Source organism: Carcharodon carcharias, chromosome 14 (genome assembly GCF_017639515.1).
Source record: "Carcharodon carcharias isolate sCarCar2 chromosome 14, sCarCar2.pri, whole genome shotgun sequence".
In the NCBI taxonomy this organism is placed as follows: Eukaryota; Metazoa; Chordata; class Chondrichthyes; order Lamniformes; family Lamnidae; genus Carcharodon; species Carcharodon carcharias.
Genome location: NC_054480.1, coordinates 69,754,110 through 69,780,068, shown reverse-complemented (window position 1 = coordinate 69,780,068; position 25,959 = coordinate 69,754,110).

Below are 25,959 nucleotides of genomic sequence, written 5' to 3'. Positions count from 1 at the left end.
TGTAACACCTGGTGTCGATCTGCTCAGCGCCAGGAAGAGTCTGTACTCAGAGTGCACTAGTTTGTTGGCTGTGTTTTGGTTGCTCACATTGGTGAGCTGGTATTGGTAGGAGTTTGCATCTGCATGAAGTGATGTCACGCACTGCCTGCAGCTCGGGGAGCCATTCTGGGTTCCCTCCGCCACTTCTCACTGAGGCACCTGCAGGACTACTCCCTCTCCAATCACAACTAGAACTTTTATTTCATTCAGACATGGCAGCTTTCTCTTCTGGGCTTCAGTTGGTTAATTTGCTCGAGCGTTTTCCTCATTCCAAAAACTTCAAGTTATTAAAAGCGAAGTACTGCAGGTGCTGGAGATCTGATATAAAAACAGAAAGATCTGGAAAAACTCAGTCTGCCCGGCAGTGCCTGTGGAGAGAGAAACAGCGTTAACACTTCGTGTCCATATGAGTCGACTTCGGAACTACAGAGAGGTGAAGCATTTTATGCTGTTGCAAAAGGTGGGGGAGGTTATTCAAGTTGCTGGGAACACCAAAAGGGCATCAGACTCCAGTAACCATTAACTTCTCCAGCTTTAATAACTTGAAATAAGCCACTTCGAATGAACAGCTCCACACCTTCCATATGTCTACGGCATCTTTGAAGCTATCACAGGAAGTCCACCCTCCACAGATGTGGCATTACCTCATTCAGCTTTTTGTGGGTATTAATGAAAAGATTTGCAACATAAGTACAGGATGAATACCATTAAATTAGTCATCAAACATTCACTCTCCCCATCACCAGCACACAGTGTGTACCATATACAAGATGCACTACAGCAACTTGGGCTCCTTTGACAGCACCACCCAAACTTACCACTTCCACCACTTGGACAAGAGGAGCAGAGGCATGGGAACATTACCACCTGCAAGTTTCCTCCAAGTCAGCCTCAATGCAACTATATCGCCGTTCCTTCACTATCAATGGGTCAAAATCCCTCCCTAACTAGACTGTGGGTGTGCTTACACCACATGATTCAGGAAGGTGGCTCATCACCACTTTCTCAAGGGCAATTAGGGATGGGCAATAAATTCTGGTCTAGCCAGCAACACCCATGACTGAATTAAAAAAACGGAGGTATTTATGAGCCAGGTGCCAATGTAGGCCAATGAGTGCCAGGGTGATGTGTGAATAGGACTTTGTGTGAGTTTGGATAAGGGCAGCAGAGTTATTATGATCTGAACTTTATGGAAGGTGGAAGAAGGGAAGCTGGCCAGGATAGCATGGAAGAGTTGACTCTGGAGTTTACAAAAGCAGGTTTCATCAGCAGATAAGTTGAGGCACAAGCAGAGTGGATGATGTTATTGTGGTAGAGTTAGGCAGTCTTCATGGTGGGTCTGAAGCTCAACTTTTGATCAAATAAGACACCAGAATCTTGAATAGTCTGCTTTTTTAAAATCCTTCACAGGATGTGGGCATTGCTGGCTGGGCCAGCATTTATTGCCCATCCCTAATTGCCCTTGAGAAGGTGGTGGTAAGCTGCCTTCTTGAACCACTGCAGTCCATGTGGTGTAAGTACATCCACAGTGCTGTTAGGAAGGGAGTTCCAGAATTTTGACCCAGCGACAGTGAAGGAATGGCGATATATTTCCAAGTCAGGATGGTGAGTGGTTTGGAGGGGAATTTCCAGGTGGTGGTGTTCCCAAGTGTCTGCTGCCCTTGTCCTTCTAGATGGTAGTGGCCATAGGATTGGAAGTTGCTGTTTAAGAAGGCTTTGTGAGTTCTTGCAGTGCATCTTGTAGATGGTACATATTGCTGCTGCTGTGTGTCGGTGGTGGAGGCAGTGAATGTTTTTGGATGGGGTGCCAATCTAGTGGGCTGCTTTGTTCTGAATGGTGTCAAACTTCTTATTGTGGGAGCTGCACTCATCCAGGTAAGTGGGGGGTATTCCATCACACTCCTGACTTGTGAGTTATTCACCACAGGATTCCTAACCTCTGACCTGGTCTTGTAGCTACAATATTTATATGATTTGTCCAGTTCAGTTTCTGGTCAATGATAACCTCTAGGATGTTGGCAGTGGGAGATTCAGCGATGGTAATGCCATTAAATGTCAAGGGGCGATGGTTAGATTCTCTCTTGCTGGAGATGGTCATTGGTCATTGCCTGGCACTTGTGTGGCATGAATGTTACTTGCCACTTGTCAGCCCAAGACTGGATATTGTCCAGGTCTTGCTGCATTTGGACATGGACTGCTTCAGTATCTGAGGAGTCGCGAATGGTACTGAACTTTGTGCACTCATCAGCGAACATCCCCACTTCTGACCTTATGATGGAAGGAAGGTCATTTTTGAAGCAACCGAAGATGGCTGGGCCAAGGACACTACCCTGAGGAACTCCTGCAGTGATGTCCTGGAACTGAGATTATCGACATCCAACAACCACAGCCATCAGAAAACAATGTCAGTTATAGATTAGTTGATTAGCTTTGCCTCTGAGATAGAGTGTTGTGGGTTCCATCCAACGCCAGAAACTTAAGCCCAAAATTGAGCCTGATGCTCTAAGAGGGGAGGGTGTGCTGCACTGTGGGAGTTGCCATCTTTCAGAAGAGTCATTAAATGTAGGCCCTATCTGCTCCATGTGAAAGATCCTATGGTGATATTCTAAGAGAAACAGGGATAGTCTCCCTGGTGTCCTGCTGAATGTGTATCCTTTAACCAACATTCAAGAAAAAATGCTTTATATGGCCCGGGGTTGTGAAGGTTGCTATACAAATGTAAGTTATTTCATTTAGAAGGAGAATGTAAATCTGTGGGGAGGGAATGGTATTTATTGCAGGGAATGTGGACATTGGTTTTGGCCTTCCCAATGGTTAATAAGTATAAGTTAGACATGCTGTTAGTTAAGTTTGCAGTGCGCCTGTCCAAGAGAAGGTGGAGGATCTTCAAATTGCTGGAAAACTGGGCACCCACCTGCTTGCTGAACACACCTGGGAAAAAGAGGCCCAGATGTTTGATCCCAGGTTGGGAGCACAGAGTCGGGACATTTCCTGGTTCCGCAAACCCGACCCGGGGAAAAGAGACCCTGGCAATTGGATTTTCATTGTTGGGGGTGGTGGGTGGGTGTGGGTTTGATTAGAAGTCGGCCCTGTTGTCCCCAGAATGAGTGCGGAGGCTGCCAGGAGGGGAGGTGGATTAGGTGGAAGGCCTGCCCCTGGGCACTGGCAATTTTCTGAAGTTATGAAAAAATGAATAAAATAAAAACAGCTCTCCAGATCTCACCCCCTCACACATCCTCACCCCCCACACAATCCCTATGCCATCTCATGCCTGCCACCCACCCCCATGTCCCTTTATACTTCCCTTGCCAACCCATGCCACCTTCAGGAGCCATGCTGACATAAAATAAAATGATGTGTCATTTGATGGCATTACTATTTTGAAAAAACCACTCTCATTGTAAAAAAAAAGATTCAATGCATGAAATTCCTTTAATTCTTATGAAAACAAACAAACATTTCACTGCGTACTTAATATCTTATGAAAACAAATCTTTCTATTCTATAACCATTTGGAGCTGTCAATGAAAATTCTCACTTAACAGGCATCCCACCGTGATAATGTTAGGTTGTAAAACCAGTCATTAAGCACAACTCCTGTAATTATAACCCTTAGGCTTATGTTAACAGACAGAATGAAATAGCAAGCATTGATCTTTATTAAATGCCATTTATAATATATATATTTTAATTTAAAGCCCAGCAGGGTTTAATCCCTTGACAGTTTTGACAGTTTCAATGAGCTTTGATAGTTCCAATGAGTTTTGGTAGTTCTTTGACAGCTTGACAGTCCTTTGACAGCTTTAATAGTTCCAATGAGTATTTGCACTGTTTATACACAATCATGTCAACATTTAACAATCCCAAAGGGTGCCTTACCTGTCCCAAAGGAGACCTGGTCCATCCCAAAGGTGCCCTGAGACCATATCCAAAGGGGTACCTTATCTTTCCAAAAGGGTACCTTGGCTATCCAAACAAATCCACAAGGTTCAGACTTGCTCTTGTCTGGTTTAATCTGTATACTTCGGGTTTCAGACAGCTACCTCACCAAAATCACACCATGGATGTGCAAGTTAGTACTCGCCACATTCCCCCTCTGCAAAAACGTTCGGGGGCAGGACTTCAAGACTTGGGCCTCTGCCAGTATTTTTGTGCAGATGGAGGATCTCTCTGTCTGCTTAAAAATTCAGGCCAGAGGGCTCTGCTCACAAAGGAAAATACTATGGTTTGGCTTTACTCTGTGTCTGCCTGCTCCCCAAAATACAAGCACTTGACATAGACATTGACTGCAGAATTGGGAAATGTTTTCTTAGAGTCATAGATTCAAAGAGTTATACAGCTCAGAAACAGTCCCTTTGGCCCATTGTGTCCGCGCCAGCCATCAATCATCTATCTATTCAAATCCCATTTTCTAGCACTTGGCCCATAGACCTGTATGCTTTGGCATTTCAAATGCTCTTCTGAATACTGCTTAAATGTTGTGAGGGTTCCTGCGTCTACCACTCCATCAGGTGGTAGATTCCTCAAATCCCCTCTAAACCTCCTGCACTTTACCTTACCTCTATGCCCCCTGGTTATTGACACCTCTGCTAAGGGGCAAAGTTTCTTCCTATCTACCCTATCTATGCCCCTCATAATTTGTACAACTCTGTCAGGTCACCCCCTTAGCCTTCTCTGCTCTAAGGAAAACAACTCTAGCCTATCCAGTCTCTCTTCATAGCTGAAATGCTCCAGCCCAGGCAACATTCTGGTGAATCTCCTCTGCACCCTCTCCAGTGCAATCACACCCTTCCTATAGTATGGCGACCAGAACTGCACACAGTACTCCAGCTGTGTCCTAACTAATATTTTATACAGATCCAACACAGTCTCCCTACTCTTATATTCTATGCCCCGGCTAACAAAGGCAAGTATCCCATATGTCTCCTTAACCACCGTATCTACCTGTGCTGCTGCCTTCAGGGATCTATGGACATGTACATCAAGGTCCCTCTGATTCTCCGTGCTTCTTGGGTTCCTACCGTTCATTGTGTATTCCCTTGCAGTGTTAGTCCTCCCAAAATTCATCACCTCACACTTCTCAGGATTAAATTCCATTTGCCGCTGCTCTGCCCATCTTACCAGCCCATCTATATCGTCCTGTAATCTAAGGGTTTCCTCCTCTATTTACGACACCACCAATTTTAATTTCATCTGCAAACTTTCTGATCATACTGCCTATATTCACGTCTAAGTCATTACCGTACACTACAAACAACAAAGGTCCCAGCACCGATCCCTGCAGTACACCACTCATCACAGGCTTCCAATTGCAAAAACAACCTTTGACCATCATCCTCTGCCTCCTGCCACTAAGCCAATTTTGGATCTAATTTGCCAAATTGCCCTGGATCCCTTGGGCTTTTACCTTCTTGACCATTCTCCCATGCGGGACCTTGTCAAAAGCCTTATTGAAGTCCATGTAAACTACATCAACTACACTACCCTCATCTACTACAACTAGTCACCTCCTTGAAAAATTCAATCAAATTTGTTAGACGTGATCTCCCCCTGACAAACCCATGCTGAGTATCCCTGATTAACCCCTGCCCGTCCAAGTGGAGATTAACCCTGTCCCTCTTGTAAAATGTGGTTGCATTGTGTCCATATTATTGGTTCCGGTTCCAAAACGTACTCCGAAATGCATACTAACACTTTTGGTGCTGGCTGCTCTGTGTGCCCTTTTGGTGAGGTTGTTAGCTTTGGGGCAAAGACCATGTTCTGGAAGTTTGCAGATCAGGCAGGTTGTAATGTCAGCCAGCATGTAACACTGATTTGACACTGGTGGTTTCATTTCTGACCTCAACACTCCAGCTAACACGGGCTCCTAACCTTGCACAACTGAACATGCATTCAGCAACAGGAAGGATCTCCCACCAATGCTATTGAAAGGGACCATCAATAATTTTCAGTTTAATTGCTGATTGATTTCTGCTGGCTGTTGTGGAGTTTGTAGAGGAGGAACATGTGCATTGCATGCTGGGTGGATGAACATGGCGCCACCGCAAAGCAGCTCACGGAAGGTGGAAGGTCACTGTTGAGGGTTAGCCTTGGGGCATGAGTGTTTTGGCCATGGGCTGCAATGGATGGTCATCGAGGGATTGGAGAGGAAGGTCCAGCTGTGAGTGGCAGAGGGAGAGGTACAGGTGGGGGTGGGGATTGGGAGAGGAGGGTCTACGTTTGACCAGGAGACGGAGGTATACTGGGGGGTGGGGGTGAGTTTGGGAGGGGGGGAAACGATGGTGTCAGGGGGAGTGAGGTTGGGAGGGGGCAATGATGGTGTTGGTGGGGGTGTGGTTGAGAGGGGGGAGGGAGTATGGGGGGACAGGGATGTAACGGGGAGAATATGACAAGGGGGAGGTAGGGCCTAAGAGGGGGGAAGGTGTAAGGGAAGGAGTTCAGAGGGAGAATGAGTTCAGTGGGGGGAAAGATGTCAGGGGAAGAAGGTGTTCAGAGGAGGGAAAGAGTTCGGGGGAGGAAGGAGTTTGAAGGAGGGAAGGAGTAAGGGTGGAAGGAGAGAGGGGGGAGATGTCCAGGTGAACGTGCAAGGGAGAGGTCTGTGGAGTTGATGACTGCCTCCTGGAAAACAAAATGAGGGTGGATGTGGTGGGAGGGAATGGTAAGTATGAAAGAAGGCAAGTTGAGTAATAGGGTTGGAGGGTGAGGGTGAAACAGAAGCAGGGATGGCAAGGGAGGTTGGTGGGGACTCGGAGGCAAACATGGCCCCTGGGGGCAGGGGGGGTGTTGGTGGTGGTAGGGGGGTGGGTGGGAAGGAGGAGGTCGGGGAGATCAATGTGGATGGGGTGGGATTCTCAAGAAGGTAGGGAATGTGCACGTTCACCTGGACATTCTGGAAAGAAAAGGGTTCTGGCTGGTAAGTGATGGTGGGGAGGTGGAAGGTGATGCTGGGGGGTCAACAGTGATGGGGGAAAGGACATGGGTGACTGGGGGAAAGGGAAACGACAGGAGATTTGAAGACATACTTCACCAGTACCATCTTGCGAAATCAAAAGTGAGCGGAGCCTCGTGTTGGACAGACACAGCTGCTGAATGGGGGAGGACTCATGAAGCCTGTCAATGAAGCTGAAAGAAACCATTACACATTATTCAGTGAAAGTGAATATATTTTCAATTTTAAAGTGACAAAATGTGTTCACCTGTGCAACCACTTGTGATCAGAAATTCTTCACTTTTCTAGGCTTACCACTTCTTCTAGGTGCTGCCCTGACATCCGTAGCAGGGGTGGAGACAGCCAGTGCAATAGTTGACCCTGTTGCCTCTGATGACTTTGGCATGAGTCCTCTGGAGGGTCTTCTGTGTCCTCCTGTGGGGCAACTGCTCCCTCTGCGGTGACAGAGGATGAGGTTGAGGGGGGTCACAGCCAAAGGGGGCTTGGAGGAAGAGGACAGCCTCTGAGATTCCTGAGTGGATGACCCAGGGGTGTCCAACTGCTGCTCCTCCTCCCTTCGGGTGCCCAAGGGCCCTGGCCTGACTCCTTGAGGGCAAGGAGCATCTGGGGGGATGTTGAGATGCCTCGTTTCCCTCTTGTGTTGTCACTGCAGGAACTCACCCTGGCTTCCACAATGCAGTGCAGACCTGTGCACATCTCCGCATTCTGCTGGACCAGGGTCTCCATGGCATCTGCCATCCTCCCCATGGAGACCTCCATGCGGACACATGTGGGCACCACTTCATCAGTGAGTAGATGGATGCACTCCTCCTGGACACTCTGTTGAGGGATTCCAACGGCTCTGCACGGTGTTCCCCATGCCTTCTGCTGATTCTCCAGGATGAATTGGAAGGCCGAATCCAGAGGCTCACCATCTGACTCGGCCCTCACAGTCGCCTCTTCCCCAATAGTCCTTTGAGTATGTTCACAAATTATGCAGTCTCGGGAAACTGGCAGCCGGCCTCTGATCGGTCCGCCACGCTGTTATCTCGCCGCTTCCTCATGCCATATTTAAACAGCAGCCGTGTGCGCACTTCTCAATGCTTGCAGCCCAGGGCTGCTCCAGTGAAGACATGGCCCTAAAAGTCTAGAAGAATGCAACCTCTTGATTCAATGACGCATCCCTGGGATGTCTTCTGGATGCCATGGAGACCCGCCGCAATGTCCTCTAACCCTGCTCTGGCCACTGAAGGCCCATCAGTCTCACCGCTCCGGCTTGGGAGACAGTGGCAGAGGTGATCAGTGCCAACCCTGCACACAAGAGGTCGGCCATCCAGTGCTGAAAATGGATGAATGATCTCATCCATGCTGCCAGGGTAAGGAAACCATCTTGTCTCTCTAAACTCACACACTCAAGCCCATCACACATTCACTGGCATCTCACTCACTGCCAGCTCAAGGGACGTCACCACTCATTCTCTCACACACACCCTCACATCTCCATCTGGCCTTATCTCCTCTGGAGATCGCCTCCTCACCCAGTCCATGGCATCACTCAGTACACAGGCACGCCTGGCATCCTTCTCATTTGGCCTGGCATGCACCTTGCTCACACTCTTTGCATCTGTCCTTATGCAGGATAAGATAGCGCACAATCAACAGGAGAGGTTCCAGATCGGGGGGTGGAGTGCCGGACATCAAGGTCCTCACTCCATCCGAGAGTCGCGCATTGGGGCTGGCTGGAGAGGACACGGACTGTTCCAGCGGCGACGAAGAAGCCGGCAACGAACACCTATGTGAGGATTCTGCACCACATCATCCCTCTCTCAACACACTCTGTGTCCACTGTTCTGTGTTCAACAGGGCTGCCAAGCACTAATAATATCCACCTTCTGTCATAGGCACATCTGCCACGTTGCCCTCAGGCAATATTGAGCCCGACCCCAGTGCTGAGAGCACCTTGGATGAGGACCCTGAAGGCAGCATCGTTGAAGACCTGTCACAGCGCTCACCCACACCCTCCACCAGCGCAGTGACACACACATCGGTGGGACCTAGATGTAGAGCAGGCTCGGGATCACAATCTGATGAGCACAGCACACAATCTGTTCCACACAGGCAGAGGCAGGGACATCCTTGGTTACAGGTACTCGGACTGTTGGAGGCATGGAGTCTACTGAGTCCCAGTCAGATGATGAGCCTCTGGACTCGGTCCTCAATCAGTTGTTGGAGCTGCAAAGACAATCATGGGAACATCAGGAAGGGATGTCTGGTGCAGATTGCAAGGGATGATAACCTTCAGTCCGAAGTGATAGTTCTGGCATGCCGATGCACCGAGGTCAACACTTGCAGTATGGCAGCTGCCATGGAGACCTTGGTCCAGGACATTGCTCTTGCACTGCTGCCCGGGCTGAACTCCATCATTGACACCATAGTTGGCCTCCAACAGTGTCAACGCGAGAGGGGTGCAGGTAGCTTGATCTCACTCCAGCTTCTCCTTCTCCTCACAAAGTTAGCCAGGGGCCATTGGGCAGCAATAGGGAGGAGGACCAGCAGCTTGATTCCCCTTGGCCATCAACCCAAGTGACTCTGGGAATGTCCGGACGATCCGAATCCCCTCATTCTGTGAGCCCCACAGCTCCAGCTCCACAGGCCGAGGAGGGTGCACCTAGCCCACAGCAGGACCCCGAAAGCAGGCCGGGGCCCACTTGGTCTCGGCTGACCAGAGGACGTCCGCCAAGGTCATCACAGGCAGGGTGTCGCAGTCAACAGGCTGCCTCCACCTCCACTGTGGATGTCGGAGAAGCACCAATATGTAGCGGCAGGGTTAGGAAGGTTAAGAAAATGTAGTTGCACAGTCTGGACATGGGTGGTAATCAACTGTACATAATATTCATTAATGTGAATAAACTCCCAAGAATGTCTCCTTGCCTATGGCTCCTTGTTCTGATGGGCAGTGTTTGTGTCACTCAGATAGGAAATCTTGGTTCCTGCACAAGATAGAGGCAGGTATCTCAGTCCAGGGCCTCTTCCCTGTGCAGTGTGTAACCTTCAGACCAAAGTGATGGTCCGCTTCACACTCTCTGGAAACATTGGTGATTCCTGTACAAAAACAGAATTACCTGGAAAAACTCAGCAGGTCTGGCAGCATCGGCGGAGAAGAAAAGAGTTGACGTTTAGAGTCCTCATGACCCTTCCACAGAACTTGAGTTCGAGTCCAAGAAAGAGTTGAAATATAAGCTGGTTTAAGGTGTGTGGGGAGGGCGGAGAGAGAGAGAGAGAAGTGGAGGGGAAGTGTAGTTGTAGGGACAAACAAGCAGTGATAGAAGCAGATCATCAAAAGATGTCAACAACAATAGAACAAAAGAACACATAGGTGTTAAAGTTGGTGATATTATCTAAACGAATGTGCTAATTAAGAATGGATGGTAGGGCACTCAAGGTATAGCTCTAGTGGGGGTGGGGAGAGCATAAAAGATTTTAAAAAATTTAAAAATAATGGAAATAGGTGGGAAAAGAAAAATCTATATAATTTATTGGAAAAAAAAGGAAGGGGGAAACAGAAAGGGGGTGGGGATGGGGGAGGGAGCTCAAGACCTAAAGTTGTTGAATTCAATATTCAGTCCGGAAGGCTGTAAAGTGCCTAGTCGGAAGATGAGGTGTTGTTCCTCCAGTTTGCGTTGGGCTTCACTGGAACAATGCAGCAAGCCAAGGACAGACATGTGGGCAAGAGAGCAGGGTGGAGTGTTAAAATGGCAAGCGACTCCCCCTTCCTTTTTTTTCCAATAAATTATATAGATTTTTCTTTTCCTACCTATTTCCATTATTTTTAAATATTTTAAAATCTTTTATGCTCTCCCCACCCCCACTAGAGCTATACCTTGAGTGCCCTACCATCCATTCTTAATTAGCACATTCGTTTAGATAACATCACCAACTTTAACACCTATGTGTTCTTTTGTTCTATTGTTGTTGACATTTTTTGATGATCTGCTTCTATCTATCACTGCTTGTTTGTCCCTGCAACCACACCCCCCCCTCCACTTCTCTCTCTCTCTCTCTCCGCCCCCCCCGCCACACACCTTAAACCAGCTTATATTTCAACTCTTTCTTGGACTCGAACTCAAGTTCTGTGGAAGGGTCATGAGGACTCGAAACGTCAACTCTTTTCTTCTCCGCCGATGCTGCCAGACCTGCTGAGTTTTTCCAGGTAATTCTGTTTTTGTTTTGGATTTCCAGCATCCGCAGTTTTTTTGTTTTTATCTCGGAGATTCCTGTGCCTTGATGGGGCTTGTTATTGCTGCCAGAATGTCGTGGGTAGGCATAACCGAGTTCCACCATTCTCTCTGTGTGCTCTCAGCACCTTTGAAGTGGGACTGGCCCCCATCTCTTCAGCATCTGTGACCAGTGACGCTGTGCTCCTGAAGGGGTCAGGTGCTGAAGGCTGACAAAGGATCAGATTAATTTAAAGTTTCACGGCCGCATCTCCACCCAGATGACAGAGCGCAAGCAAACTGCCCTCAGCCAGACAGGAGTCAGCCATTCACAGAATGGCTGTGAAGATCAATGTGAAGATCTATGGAGTGTCCTCACTGCATGTTGTCATCATCCTCCTGGAATTTAGTGACTATTAGGGCCTCCACTGCATTTCCGTAACATGAGTCTGAGTACTGAGGGTACGTACGCTGTCATCAGCCACACAGGAGTCAAACATTCACAGATGCAAGGTGAGGATGTCAGGACTGTCCTCACTGCATCTCATCATCATCCTCTAGGGCCTCCTGAGCGCACCTGCCTCGTCTGGTCAATGCGATGGCCTGATTGCTGGCATCCTCACCTTTGAGGACCTCACCATCATCATTCCCTCTGACATCCTCCCCATCGAAGCATTTGTGCAGCCCTTCCACCTCCTCCTCAGCCGTGTACTCCATCCGTTGCTTCACCAGTTCGTGTAGTGTGCAGCAAGCAATGATAATGCATGATCCCTCTGAGGACTGTATTGCAGTACTCCAAAGGGCCTGTTGAGGCACTGGAATCTCATTTTCAAAATGCCAATCGTTGGCTCCACCAAAGTCCGGGTCACAGCATGAGCCTCATTATAGCGTCGCTCTGCTGCAGCCTGAGGCCACTGCATGGGCATCATCAGCCACGTCCTCTGTGGGTAGCCCTTAGCCCTGAGGAGCCAACCCTGCAGCCTCCGTGGACCCTGGAAGATGTCAGGGATCTCGGATTTTCTAAGGATGTAGGAGCTGTGGACGTTCCCTGGGAATCATGTGGAGACCTGTAGAATGTGTTTGTGGTGGTTACAGCCCTGCTGAACATTCAGTGAGTGGAAGCCCTTGCAGTTGATGTAGTTGACTGCTTGTTGCCACAGAGATCTAAGTACCATGTGGAAAACCTGAGATCTGTGCAAATCCCAGGGCTTTTGCTTCCTGGCTTCCCTGATCCCAGCTGAAATACACAAAGTTCGGTACCTTTGCGAAGATGGTGCCTGTAACCTCCTGGATACACTTGTGTGCGGAGGCTTACGAGACCCACACAGGTCACCTGTGGAGCCCTGGAAGGAACCACTGGTGTAAAAATTTGAGTGCCACGGTCAATTCCACGGCCACTAGCAGTGGATGCCCTCCGTGTCCCTGTTGCGCCAAATCCTGCAGCAGGTGGCAGACGTGACTGATTGGTTCCCTAGACATGCGCAGTCTTCAGCGACACTGGTTCTTGGTCATCTGCAGGAATGACAAGCGCTGTCTATGGACCCTGTGTCTAACGAGGCTATGTGCGACAGATCACTGTGGATCTTCAACTGTGTGCAGCAGGCCCTGCCGCCTCTCCACCTTGAGGGAGGTGCTCATCCCCTTGCCAAGCCAGGTGCCTCCGCCACTCTCTTCTTCTCTGCTCCCTGTAAGCCATGTGGCAAACTACTAAATCATCAGGCTCCAAGGTCTTGATGTCTGTCTCCTGCAGGATCAAAGAGAGAGATGTGTGGGTTAGAATATGTGTCCTAAGGACCTCTCTTAGTTAAGTCCAAAGGCCCCCCTTCAATTATGCAGGAAAGTGCTGACCACCAATATCGGATGGCCAATATCATGGCTGTCTGAAACCAAACTCACCTCCACCCCACTCCACTTGACCAATTGGCAGCAGCTTCAGCCAGTAGATTGCATGCTGTGCTCTCAGCTCAGGCACAGACATTCTCCTAACCCGCACTGCAAGGCTGCGCTGTTAGTTTGAACCATGATGGATACCGGTCCAACCTTAATAAAAACATTGCAAAGGGCTTTGAACACCGCCACCAGTAACTGTGCCATGGCTATCTTTCGCAAGGGGATTCTACAAATTCCCCATTCAGCCAATTGCCCTGCAGCCCCCTATAATGCACATTAATTTGCAGTCTGAGCCCGAGGGGTGAAAGGTTCTGGAGCATTTGGTGGCACTTTCATGCTTTTGCGTTGCTTGAGAAATGCTTCAGAGGCCCGACTCCAGGCATGTCAATGGAGCTGCAGAAGAATTCTCACTTTTTATCAAGCTTTTCCAAGTGCCTGGCCGCTTCCCTTCCCTGCCAAAACTGCCCCTGCCACACCCCAGCATGTACTCGTGTACTTCCTTCAGTCTGTGCTGGCATGCACCACCCTATGCACGCCCCTGGCCTCACCTGCACTGGAGCCCTTGCCCCAGCTGGGAAAAAGTGACTTGCCTGGCCCCATACCACCCCCCCAGAATGTGTGGAGCCTCTTCCTTGATGTCCTATGGGTGAGTGCTGCGCAAGGTTATGTGTGCTCACTCCAGGTTCCCTTTGAATTTCAGGTCGCCAGGTGCACGCGTTTTAAAGGCAGTTGTGAAGCAGGCCATCCTGATGTCACGTCGACATGGGTGATAAGTTTAATGTGGCGAGACAATTTGGTGAGTAGGGCTTATAATGAGATGCTAAAGCATTGAAATTAGGCTCCCGATGTGCAGCAGCAGGAAACATAGTCCAACATTGATGGGTGGAGCAGCCGATTGCAAACTGGTTTCACAACAGTGTAAAACCAATGTCTGGCGTTCTTGCCATATTGTCCACTCACACCCACCATGATACCCTCCACCAACAGAACCAGAAGATTCCGCCCAATCTTTTTCTTCAGTGAATGGTGGTTGAGGGATAAATATTGGACATCTTCCGACTAGGCACTTTACAGCCTTCCGGACTTAACATTGAGTTCAACAACTTCAGATCATGAACTCTCTCCTCCATCCCCACCCCCTTTCCGATCCCCCTTTTTGCAATAATTTATAATTTTTAAAAATATATTTTTTTTCCACCTATTTTTAAATCTATTTTGATCTATCATTTTATCTCCACCTTATAGCCCATTTCGATCCCTTCCCCCCACCCCACCCCCACTAGGACCATCTGTCATTTGTTTGACCTGCTTTCTACCCTTAATATCACTATTAGCACATTCCTTAGATAATATCACCATCGTCAACACCTCTTTGTCCTTTTGCCTATGACATCTTTGGCAAACTCTTCTTTGCCTCTGCTATCTAGCTCTACCTGTCCCACCCCCCCTCAACCAGCTTATACTTCACCTCATTTCTCTATTTCCTTAGTTCTGATGAAGAGTCATATGGACTCGAAACGTCAACTGTATTCCTCTCTGCAGATGCTGTCAGACCTGCTGAGTTTTTCCAGATATTTTTGTTTTTGTTTCAGATTTCCAGCATCTGCAGTATTTTGCTTTTATTATAATATTGGACAGGACATTGGGGAGAATTTCCCTGTTCCACTCTCAATAATGCCACAAGATCATTTATATTCACCTGAGAGGGCAGACAGGGCCTCAATTTAACTTCTCATCTGAAAGACTGCACCTTTGACAGTGTAGCACACTCTCAATACTGTAGTGTCAGCCCAGATTTTGTGAAAGTCCCTGGTTTGGACTTTCAGTCTTCTAAATCCGATGTGAGAACAGAGTCAAGGCTGACATGCTAATGACTCTACTATATCTGAATCTACTGTAACGTGATGGGGACTGATTCATGAGGTGACATAGCTTTCATGAAGCTGAGGCATTATATCAGAATCTACTTGTACAATCTTCCCTCAGTATGATAGAGGAGACCTATCTTTGCAGTTTCTGTTTCACACAAGAAGCTGTCACCAAAACAATGCCAACACCCTCATGCTGACCCAGGGTAAATTCCACTGCAAGGACAGCTCTTTCTGTAGCAGTGAATGGTACCACAGCACTAAACCTTTACTTCCTCCCAAGCCGCCACAGGTGACATCCAGCAGGTCGGCAGCTTATTTGGCCTATCTTGTTTTCCCGCTCTAGTATTTTGCCTCTCTGAGGAAATCCTGTTTGGCATGAGTTACCTTGTAAACATCTGGGAAAATCTTGATGAACCAGATGTTCTTCTTCTGTCTTCAGTTTTTGTATGCTTGTTAAATGTCCCCTTTACAGAGCTCCAATGGCCAAAATGGAGGACTGTGAAAAAATGGCGATCTACATCCAAACATGATGTAAGCTCCTTGAAACCTGTATTGAAAAGGGAGGGGTAGGGGAAGCAGTAACTAGGAGTGTAATCCTGGCTGTGTAATTGGAACAGGTTTCATTGATTCCAGGAGCCTTAATTAATCAAAGGATATCGGGCGGAGAGAAAGAGGAATTCCATTTATTCTAACGCTCTCTGAGGAAAGAGCAATTTAATTGCTAGTCTGATTTATTTATTTCCCTAATTAGATAATCTTGCCCGAAGAATAAATTCCCTCTGTCTTGGAGACATGTTTTCATTCTTTCATAGGATATGGATGTCACTGGCAAAGTCAGCATTTATTGTCCATCCCTAATTGCGCTTGAGAAGGTGGTAGTGAGCTGCCTTCTTGAACCATTGCAGTCCATGTGGTGTACGTGCACACACATTGCTAATAGGGAGAGAGTTGCAGGGAATAGAGATTCCAGAGATGCTCTCACCATGAAAGTTGTCAATTGGCACTGATGGTCTTTCACTGGGGCAAGGTCATGGAGGGGTTTGAAAACAAGAATGAGAATTTTAAAATTGAGACATTGCTTAACCAAGAGGCAACATGTAAATGAATGAAAGTATGCTCTAAGCGATATGTTAATATCCTATTTAGTTGTTTTAATCCAACTTTGCTACATTTCCCTTGAACACTGCAAGGCCAAATCCTTAATTTGTATTCTTGAGTTATTAATTTGCAATTCTCAGTGTGAAATTACTATGACTCTCAACATGCTCTTTTTATCATCACAGAGGAAGGCACTAGAAGTATTGTTAATATTAAAATTGCCTACAGTAATATGGTGTAAATTTATGGAAGGCATTAGGCTTCCACTTTTTATCTAGAGAAATGGTGTCCAGCATTAAATTCCAGTCGCATTGCTCATGTAAGATGGAAATATTCCAGAGACCAGGAATGAGACCTTAATGGGAATACCAGCTCCGAATTTTGTTTATCAGGAAAGTAGGGTAAGGAATATTTAAGTGGACTACCATTCTAAATACTTAAATAATCGATCTGGAATTAGTACCTTGGGAAAATGATTCTTACGCAGGCCGGGGGCTAATCAATAAGTCATGGATGTTGTACTCGCTCACAGTGATTTACTCATTTGACCCAGGGACTGTTATTTCTAGCTCATGAATTGGTTGAAGGATTATCACTCACAGTTGATCTATTATCAGTGATGTAAGTGGATTATAAATTATACCTCACTGGTCTTGATTATGTATTCTGTTTATATCATGTATTAACAATGAATCAAGTAAATAATTGGGTAAATTTAATTGGATGCAGGGGTAAAAAAAAAGATGGATTTAATGGAGTACTATATTCCTTTGTGGTTTAGTTTTCCCGTGTAGCTTGAGGTGGGTTGAGTGCTATGAAATGTGGAATTCTGTTGCAGAACACTGTGGATACTGGGTCAGTTGAGATTTCCAAGGCTGAAACCAATAGATTTTTGTTGTTATCATGGGATATGAAACAAAGGCTGGAAATAAAGTTGAGGTGCAAATCAGCCATGATCTAATTGAATGGCAGGCCAGGCTTGAGGGGCTGAATTCCCTCCTACAGCTCCTAAGTTCCTAACTCCTGCCTCTTATTTCCTCCCCAACTTACAACTCATAAAGGTTGTTGAGTTCTTGTACAGCAAGTCCTGCATTTACATCATCCAATTCTTTGCCAATTTTGGAAAGCTGCTGATGCCTGTTGAACTTTACCTTGGTCTGTGTCTTGATAGCCCTGCACATATTTGTGTGTCTTCAAGCCTTGACTCAGCCAAATTGCACCTAAATTCTCTGATCTAAGAGAGGTAGGGTGCATTTCAATGGGACAGTGCATGCACTCGATACTGGACAGACATCAACTCTACCTATATAGATTTCTTTGTTGTTTAATTTGGAGACTCTTAAACAAGGTGATGCATTTCTGTGCATATCAGACAGTTGCAACAAGACTTGAGAGGCTCACTCAATCCAGGACAAAACAATTCACTTGATTGGCAGCCCATTCACCACCTAAAACATCCATTCCTTCCACATCTGGCACACCGTGGTGTAGTGTATGCTATCTATTGATGCACATTGGTAACTGGCCAAGTATTTTTCAACAGCACCACCATACCCATAATTTCAAGCATCTCAAAGGAGTAGGGCAGAAAGTGCAACAGTACACCTCTACCTGTGGATTCCCCTCTGAGTCACACACCATCCTGACTTGGACATATTCCTAAATGCTGCTGAACTCAAATTCTGGAACTCCTACCCAACAGCACTGTGGGAACACCTTCACCACATGGACTGCAGTAATCCAGGAAGAAGACTCATCCTCACCTTTCCAATGGCAGCGAGGAATAGGCAATAAACTCCAGTCTTGCCAATGATGCTGACATCTCAAGCGCGAATTGAATAAAAAGTCTGTTGACCAGAACCCACCACCCATCTTCATGACTTCTCAAACTAAAATTGCCAATTTACACTGAAGTACCCCATCAGTAATCTGAGACCACCTACACTGGCTTTAGACCCTTACTGGTGGCTGAGAGAGAAGACCTTATGGCATCAATCTGATCCCATGGCCAGTAATGAAAAAGCATTGTGCTAAGCCCTTGCAATAGCAGCACAAACTAGCTTTGTTCTTATTAATTATGATGACCATATCGGTAAGGTTTGACAAAACAAAGCCTTGATTCTAAAGGGCTTATTTATTGTGATTCTAATTAAGTGTTGATGGGCTGACAAAGAAAAATGCAAACATCTGTACCTGCAAATGCTCTGCTTTTCTCCGCTCATTAAAGAAACATCAAACTGCATGGAGCAGGACTAGTTTATTTTCCATTTATCACCAGTTAATGGTATTTGTATTCCCCTTGGGGATTCCTTACGGTGTTAAATCTGAAAGAGAATAAATTTTATTATCCCTAAACATAATATTAAACTGTTACATTAAATACATTTGCCTGACTCATTTACTTCATGCATTTAATTTCATGCTTCCCTGTCTGAGGAATTTGTTGGTGTTTGGTATCTGACAATTAAAAATCAGTATAATATTATAATTAAGTGAAATGAATGTGTTATAAAGGGCCTTGACATTGCACTAATTATCTGTTACAAGAAATGCTAATATAGTTGATGACACTTAATTTCATAAATATTAATTGGATATTAAATTGTATTTTCAATCTGAGTGTATCTTGTTTCTGTGTGTGAGACTTCACCAACCTCTTCCAATTAAACAGGTGCAGAAGACTGTAGAAGACCATGATTAGAATAGGTTTTAGTTAATGAAGGTTATTGTAAACAACAACTGGAACGTGTCCCACTGTGTTCACCCAATTTAATATCCTGTTCATTTCATGGAAGCCACTTCCAATTGTATTTTTGTTAAAGGCCAAATCAATCGATATGTCAGGCATGATGACTGAAAGCACAGCTCCAATAGTGTTGTGGGACTTGGCTGATCATAAGTCTACATTACAACAGTGGCTACACTTCAAAAGTATTCACTTGGCTTTTTGAGCACTTTGGGATGCCCTGAGGTCCTGAAAGGAGCTATAGATATGCATGTTTTTTTTTAATACAAATATAAACTTGCATTTTTACAGCATCTTTAATATAGCAGGGGAAATGGGTACTATACAGCAGAGGAAGATTTAGGAGAGACGGTGGAAAGGATAGTTTCTGATGAGGCTTTTAAACCTGAGGAACAAGGTAGGAAGTCACTGAAATTTATCCAGAAGGTGGTCTTACAGCCTATCATATCTGTCCATCCACTTTGGCAGAGTAATGCAAAGCTATTCCAACTCTCTACTCTGAATCCCATGACTACTCTTTCTCTGTCTTCTCATCTGCTTCAAATGGTTTTCTGCTCATCCCTTAAACAGCATAATAGTCTCTGCATTAACTACTTGGGAGGATTTAGAAAGGGAGAATAACAGAGCAAGGTGGAGACAGCTGAAGGCTGTGTTGCTGAAAGGGTTGAGATTGTGGGGACAATACAAGAGGGCAGGTGGAAATGTGTAATCCATGACATCAGACCAGAGATTCTTGTAAATGGTGTTGGGGCAATGAGAGATTTGGAAATGAGGATGAGGATTTTAATTTTAATACATTTGAAAGGCCATCCAGTGAGGATTGATGAGGATGAAGGTGATGGACAAGTGAAACTTAGTGTGGGAAAGGATAAAGGTGTTGGTGTTTAGGATCAATTGGAATTGTGTGGTTGGTGCTCAGGAAACCAGCAAACTAGCCATGTGAGAAGCCAAGTCTGTTATAGTCACAAAGGTTTCAGTGGCTGTGGAGTGAGTTGAGGGTAGAATCGGCTGATGTCGTAGAAAGGGAAGGAATATTGGCTTTGAAACTCAGCTCTGGGTCAAACAGAATAATTTTCCCTTCTTGTACATGCTCTTTCAGGTTGAAATTCCAATCAGATCATTCCCAGATGAACACGACAACAAACTTCACTACTGCAACACTTTTAAAACAGGTGTTGACACTTTTAAAATAAGTTGGTTAAAGCAAGTATTTACATAGTACTGAGAAAAAAATAGTAGAAGTACATTAACTAGCGTCCAGGAACTGATCTTGTTCAGAATTTCTAGCATTTTATTGTGTTTTTATTTAAGCTATCAAATTTGGTCTCCTCGGCAGTTTAGAGAAAAATGTCCTAATGTAGATGAAACCATTTGAATCAGAGGGCCCTGTACTCCTAGTCTTACTCAGTGACGCTTGGTTACGTTAGCTCAGGCAGCAATTGGAGTGTTGCAGTTGGCTAGGCTGGAGAGGGTAGAAAAATACACAAGGATTGCCTGCTTCCTCAGAAGTGAAGGTCTGACTCACTGGGCCAGATTCTAACTCACTCAACACCCATTCATTTAACAGGATTAAAATTGGGCCCTATATCTTTAGAAGATCAGTCAAAATTGGCTGATGAATGAACCTAATCCACATATCGATAGGGCTGAGGAGCTATTCATGACCTATAGCTCTCTCCTTTGTATACTCAGCCTGCCTCAATGTCTCTTTAACCTGCCAAATACCTACTTTTAAATGCTCCACATTCTCTGCGTTTTGGAAAGGGAAAACATTGTTATTGAATGCTTCACTGAGGCTCGACTAACAAATTCACCTCCCTCCTAATCATCCACAAGATTTTATTTTGCTGGGTGTATTATGTGTGTAGTGCTTCCATCTACAGAATGTTAATTGGAACAATTTACATTTCTGGCCGGCACAGAATGAGACGGCCTGAGGCTGAATCAGGGTCATAACCACTTCCCTCTATCAATTCTGATACAGAGTTGGCAGAGCCTGATGAAGTGGGGAGAAACTTTAAACAGATTCATTGGAAACTCGGAAATTCATTCATGTTGGGATTAGTGGAAAACAGCAGCAGAAAGAGAGATGACAGGATTATCTCGAGAAAACCATCGCACCTCTGCTCCTGTTGCCTGTGGTCATGGACACAGTTGAATTTCTGTTTTCTTACCTCCTTACTTTGGATTTCGAGCTCTGCTGCAAGACTTCCTCTGCCTGATATGGAATGGAGAACACATTTATGAGTTTGTTACACAAAGTACTACAAGGAGTCCCGTTCGACCCTGAGCTAAGTTTCCAAAGCAACTCTATCATCAAGCCTGCCTACTTCTGCTTCCAGGGCATTGATGTTTTCATCTATGGACAATGATCATGTGAGTGAGGTATCTAATAGTGGTTGGTGATTATGGAACTGTACCCTGGTCTTGTTCTTCCACCAGCTGAACTCTATTCATAATCCTCAGTGGTTCTCTTAAGTAGGATGCGCAAGGTTGATGCAGATGGCTTAAGTTTCTTAAAACTTTGCATAATACAGCATTGAGGAATCTCACATTGCATTTTTATGGGGCTAAGGCTGAAACAGTTATTTCTAATGGTGTTGTACCTATTAATGTATTAACACTAGTGTCAAAATAGTGTTAATATTGAGGTCTTGGCATTTGGTGTGAGGTTTGACATTTTATTCTGGATGCCCTGGTGTTTCATGTTATGATTCATTGTTATCACCACCAATCTCGACAAAGATCTCAGAGCCTGGGCCAAGAATTCAGCTTCTCGGTTTTGATTTATTTAGTTGAGGTTTACAAATACCTACTTGCTCGGATATATGCTGCTAAACAGAAGGCAGGTCATGATTTCTGAGAATGTTGAACTCTTAAAATCCCACAGGACGGGGCCTTTAGAAAACGCAGCTCCAATGCACTCTGCAAACCCAATCCCTCACTACCTCAGGCGTATGTTCACTTCAATTTTGAAAGAACACAGTTTAAAAAAAAGTACTGAAAATATCATCTTCATCAGTCATGGCATTGTGTCTTGAGCTCAGATTTTCATACGTGGAATGCTGTGCTAACAAATGGGATCAATGCCATGGGAATTCCAAAAATGCTTTCCCTACTTGCAGTGGGAATGACTCAAATGGCTCTTACCCAACTAGTTTGGACTGAACAGTTGAATTTTTGAATAGGCTGTTTTGAAATGTCTAAAGTGAACTGGACATCAGAAGTATTTTTTTACCACATTTTGCTGAGGAGGCATTAGTTACTAATGTCACAAATAAATTTCATGAGCAGCAAAGAACATATCAGAACTCCTGTTTTGACCTTATTTGTCCAGTTTGTGACCTGGCAGAAAACATCATCCCAAGGTGTCTTAGTCTTTCTTTCTCTCTCTTTCCTCTATTGTTATCTCTCACTTCTGTCACATTCTTTGTTTTTCTCTTTACTTCTCCTGTCTCTCCTTTGTCTTTATTTCATTTCTCTGTCTCTTTCCTTTCTCTCTCTCTCTCTCCCTCCTTTATCTATCTCTCCACTTCTGTCTGTCTGCCTCCTCTCTGCCTCTGTTCTCTCTCCTCTTCCTTGTGCTTCTCTGTTATCAATTGTGCTCTTGGTTTGCAAGTCAATGAAGTGGAGATGTCAGTACAAAAACAAAGCAAATTACAATAAATCGCTCTTAACTTCTGAAAAACAGGCACAGACTGTAATGGGTTAATGAATATGTTAATGAGACCAGGATGATATTAATGATGTAAGAATGACACCAGTAGTCAGATGACCCAGAGGCTCCAAGAGAGCTAGATGCAACACCCACTGTGTCCTTATACCATGTGCTCATCCTGAGGTCTTTGTATATAATTTCAATTAATTATTTGAAGTTAAACTATACCAACTATCTTAGGTCTGTCCAAAGGGAGCAAAAGCCTCATCAAGGCTCGGCAAGATTAGAAAGCATGGCAATAGTGAAACCTCACTAAATCTTGGCAACAACATCGAAAGACATCAAAATACTACTGAGCAAGACTTTTATTGCAACATCTCTCTTCAACGTCGTCACCTCAACTTCGTATACATAAAATTACAAATCACCACATGCCACTGCAGAGTAACAAAACTGTTGATGCTGACTTTGCTTTAATAATTTTGATATATGAAATTGCCCTGACTGACACACAATGCTGTGTTAGTTCAGTATGCTGTTTTATTAGCTAGGTCCCAGCTCTATATGCACGTCCTGCTGTGTTTGGAGCTGTATGCTGTGGAACCCCATGTTAAACTGGTGACCTCAAATTTAAAAGTTTGAGGTACATTGTTCTGTCTTTTTGGGCTGTATAGGACACAGCATGTTCTCCAGTAATGCCGAGGTTGGTCACTACAACAGTTATAATAGGGATTTCAGTCATTACAATCAGACAGTTTCTCATGAAGCTGCAGTTTGATTCCAATTCTATGCAGTGCAGATACTAATTCACCCTCATTCCCAGAGGGAAGCTGGGCAATGCGTATGGATAAGCCATTGGACCAATAGAGAATCAAGCTGATAGGAAACATTTCCCCAGTCACTCCGCAGCTGGTAACTGATCAAGTTTGCCTCCTGCTCATCCCCGCAACCACCCCACCACCGCACACCCCCCACCCCCACCACCACCATCCCCCCACAACCCCCAAATGACCCTGGTAGACATTCTTCTGAATGAAACACATTCAGAGGAAAATAAAAGCTTTACAATTGTTACGATGGTTAGCAATCGGAAATTTCATTGATCGCTATAATGGTTGAGGAAATGTGATGAGCATGTGTCCATCACAACTCAGAAATCACACTTTAATTACCAAAATTCTGTGTATACAATTGAACGTTACATTTACCGTATTATCAGATATATTCTGAGAGTTCAACCCTTCAGACCACTCCCCTAGATGAGGGTGTGCCTTAACTTGCATAATGTTTCTACAGGTACTTTGTAGCAAACCCAAGGATTACAACAGCGAATAAAGAAAATCAGGTGTTGGGATCAATTACTAGGTCAATATTGAGCTGAAGTAGTCTGGTAATTGCATCGCTATATGTCATTGGTGCAACCTTACTTGGAATGTGGATATATAGTTTTGGTCACCATGGTACAGAAAGGATATTGCAGCTATTGAATATACAGAAGAAAGTAACCAGAATGATTGAGAGGATGTAGGGATTAAATTCTGAGGAACAATTACATAAACTGGGCAAGTTCTCACTGGAAAAGGAGGTTGGGAGGTAATATAATTACTGTTTTAGGATTCTAAAGGCACTGGATGATGTAGACCATGATGAGCTGTTTCACCTTGTCCAGAACAGAAAAACCAGAGGCCACAACCTGTGCTTGAAGGGAGGTAAATTGTAAACTAATCTGTGGAAATGATATTACAGTGAGTGGGTGGTAAATCATGGAACCAGGCTTCAGGAGGAGATAGTGAAAACAGTTAGATTTATGCAAATTAGATAGAAAATAACATTCTGAGGTACAATATAAGCAATTTGAGATGTGATATATTGTTAGTGTAGCAAGCCTGGGATGACTGGATCCACGATTTTCAAAGCCCTCCACCACTGGGGATTTTCTCACTTCATGTCGGTGCAGACTAATTGATAGAAATTGATTGCTATGATTAGTTAACAACTCCATTATTGTTGTTTCAAGCATCTACCAGGATGGAAGGCGGCGAACTAGATGAAGCTTGATTTTTCTTTTGACTCGCAATCCCCATGATTGGACAGAAAACCTTTCATTTCAGCTTCCTGGTTGTATTATGTGTCTGTTTGTGAGCTTTCTTGATTTCAGAAGGTAACAGAGTGGCCATTTTGTTAAATTGTGGCTTAGGCTGACATTTATCAAACAGTAAATGCATTAAGTGAATAGAATCAAAGATGTATTGTACATTACAGTAATTGCAGCTTTATTGATCTCTTCCTGGAAAGTAGTGAGGTAACATACCTGATGCGCTAAACTGTAATGTAAACTGGACTGGACACCTAGAAACTTAGAAACATAGAAAATAGGAGCAGTACTAGGCCATTTGGCCCTTCGAGCCTGCTCCGTCATTCATTATGATCATGGCTGATCATCCAACTCAATAGCCTGCTCCCGCTTTCTCCCCATACCATTTGATCCCTTTTGTCCCAAGAGCTATATCTAACTCCTTCTTGAAAACATACAATGTTTTGGCCTCAGCTACTTTCTGTGGTAACAAATTCCACAGGTCACCATTCTCTGGGTGAAGAAATTTCTCCTCATCTCAGTCCTAAATGGCCTACCCCATATCCTCAGACTGACCCCTGGTTCTGGACTCCCCCACCATCGGGAACATCCTTCCTGCACCTACCCTGTCTAGTCCTGTTAGAATTTTATAGGTTTCTATGAGATCCCCCCTCATTCTTCAGAACTCCAGCGAATATAATCCTAATCAACTCAATCTCTCCTCATATGTCAGTCTCGCCATGCCAGGAATCAGTTGGGTAAACCTTCGCTGCACTGCCTCAATAGCAAGTACATCCTTTCTCAGATAAGGAGACCAAAACTGCACACAATATTCCAGGTGTGGTCTCACCAAGGCTCTGTATAATTGCAGCAAGACATCCCTGCTCCTGTACTCGAATCCTCTGGCTATGAAGGCCAACATACCATTTGCCTTCTTTACCACCTGCTGTACCTGCACGCTTACCTTCAGCGACTGGGGTACAAGGACATCCAGGTCTCGTTGCACATTCCCCTCTCTCAATTTATAGCCATTCAGATAATAATCTGCCTTCCTGTTTTTGTTACCAAAATGGATAACCTCACATTTATCCACATTATACTGCATCTGCCATGCATTTGCACACTCACTCAGCTTGTCCAAATCACACTGAAGCATCTCTACATCCTCCTCACAGCTCACCCTCCCACCCAGCTTTGTGTCATCTGCAAATTTGGAGATATTACATTTAATTCCCTCATCTAAATCATTAATATATTTTGTGAATAACTGGGGTTCCAGCACCAATCCCTGCGGTACCCCACTAGTTTGCCTGCCATTCGGAAAAAGACCCGTTTGTTCCTACTCTTTGTTTCCTGTCTGTCAACCAGTTTTCTATCCATCTCAATACACTAACCCCAGTCCCATGCACTTTAATTTTACACGCCAATCTCTTACGTGGGA